The 2,059-nt window shown below is 49.9% G+C and overlaps 1 protein-coding gene across 1 annotated transcript in view; it reads right to left on the minus strand.

Moving 5' to 3' along the window:
• The window catches only part of htr2cl1 (5-hydroxytryptamine (serotonin) receptor 2C, G protein-coupled-like 1), a 26,104-nt gene that overhangs the window by 12,978 nt on the left and 11,067 nt on the right, over positions 1-2,059 (minus strand). The gene's annotated exons all lie outside the window — the stretch shown is intronic.

Consider the following 2,059-nt stretch of genomic DNA (forward strand, 5'->3'; position numbering starts at 1 on the left):
CCTCTCCCCCCCCCTCTCCCGTCCCCCCTCTCCCCCTCCCTTCTCCCCTCTCCCTTCTCCCCTCTCCCTCTCCCCTCTTCCTCTCCCCTCTCCCCTCTCCCCTCCCCCCTCTCCCTCCCCTCAGAGGTGAAAATCTCTGCATTTAGCACAAACTACAAATGACGAGGGAAAATCTTGTTTTCTCTTTTTTATTTTTTTCTATAAGAACTCTTAGCTGCTCTATCTTTTCAGGGATTCTGCTGACCTACCGTCTTCCTCCTCTTCACTTCCTGTGACGGCAGCAGGAAGAACCTCATAGAGAAGAGCCATAATGAAGAGCGACATCAGGTCTGCTTCCTGCCTCTGTTCTGGTTATTACCTTTAGATAATTACACCACGCTTCTGCTCCTGGGAAGGAGCAGTGCCACACAAAGCTAATTAACATGCCATGACGGCTGTGTGACGAGCTCTGAGGAACTGACGAGGAACCGATGAGTGAACGATGAGGAACTGATTTTTCAAAAACAAAACGTGTCCCTGTGAAGACAAAGATCTGCACATAGGTTCTCGGCCCCATTCTCAACACCTTCTCTACACCACATGGACCTAGACCTCAACTCAGGTTACATCACTCAGAGGTGCAGGGGGCGCTGTGGCACCACAAAGGCAGAGGAGCTGACCGTAACTGCACCTGCAGCGGGTGATGATGTGCATTTGTAAAAACATCATGTGCTCGGTGAAGCAGGAGAGAAAACAATACAGAAATATCTTCCTTTATTCGTCTTGTAGAAAATGTCGCGTCAGCTTCTAAAAATTCGTCTCAGAACTGATCGGGTCGTCTCTGCGGGTCTCAGCCTCCACATTGCAGGCGCTGTGTGCTTCACACAGACACACACAGCATGCACAATGAGGAGGTCCAGACACACAACCTTCAGTGCTACACTTAAAATAACAAGACCCAACACACGTCCTGTGGTGCTTTGTCCCAGAAGCCATGTCTCTGTCACTGGTGTGGAACCCCAGAGTTCACCTCCTGGGCAAGATCAAATCCTGGTCAGGGCAGTTGGTACCTTCCAGTGGACTGACCACCTGCAGGAAGGTTCAGGGGGGTTGGGGTGGTGGTCATGGAGACTGAGGCACCCGCGACCCGGTAACAGATAAGTGGATGAAAATGGATGGATGGATGGAACACACTTCCTGTTCAGGCCTTGTTTAAGCCACATTGGTTAATACCAGTAGGGTCCAGGTTCTGTTTCCTGTCCTGGTCAGTGTGTCCCACACCTTGTCAAACTTTCCGCCTTGACTTTTTTTTCCGGAAACACCGAGGATCTGGTCAACCAAATCCTCCCTTAACGGAGATGTCTACACAGTCGCCTGTTTTTCAAGCTTCCATCCTCATCTGTCTCCCGTCCCACACGCCGTCCTCATCGACATTCCTTCCACGCCCTTAGCATTTCCCTGTAGACCTTCCCTGTCCATCATTTCCTTGTTATTGACTCTCAATCGTCTCTCTGTATTGTCTACTTCAATGAAGTCGGTCTTTTCTTCCCTGAAGCTCTGACCCTGAACATCCATCTCCAGTAGAAAGTTATTCAAACTTATTCTCAGCTCATTAAGTCCACGATCCATGATCGTCTGATTGTTTCCACATTTTAGTCCAAAGAGACAGAAATCTTCAAACACTAACGTTACAGATGAACATTTGTGTTAATGTCACGGCTGTCCTGGAGGAGCGTCTCCACCTCCATCCACTGTGGTGTTCAGAGGAGTAACATCACACTCTACCAATGTTTACGTGAGTCAACTGTGCTGTTTCCTCTCTCCGGCGTCAACAAATGCTGCTGAAGCCTCTCCTCGGGTTTCACACTTCATCATTTCACCTCTGTGGAGCGAGCATCAGCACACGGCTTAGTCAAACACTGCTCAGCACGAAGAAAGACCCAGCGCCAGCAGCACAAGCGCCAGCAGCAGCAGCAGCAGCAGCAGCAGCAGCAGCATTATCAGAACACACTGAACAGGACAAAGACCGCTGAAGATTGAACTGCTCCACAGCAGCAGCTACAGCAGGAGCAAAGACAAC

Source organism: Cynoglossus semilaevis, chromosome 1 (assembly GCF_000523025.1).
Source record: "Cynoglossus semilaevis isolate Cse_v1.0 chromosome 1, Cse_v1.0, whole genome shotgun sequence".
Taxonomy (NCBI): domain Eukaryota; kingdom Metazoa; phylum Chordata; class Actinopteri; order Pleuronectiformes; family Cynoglossidae; genus Cynoglossus; species Cynoglossus semilaevis.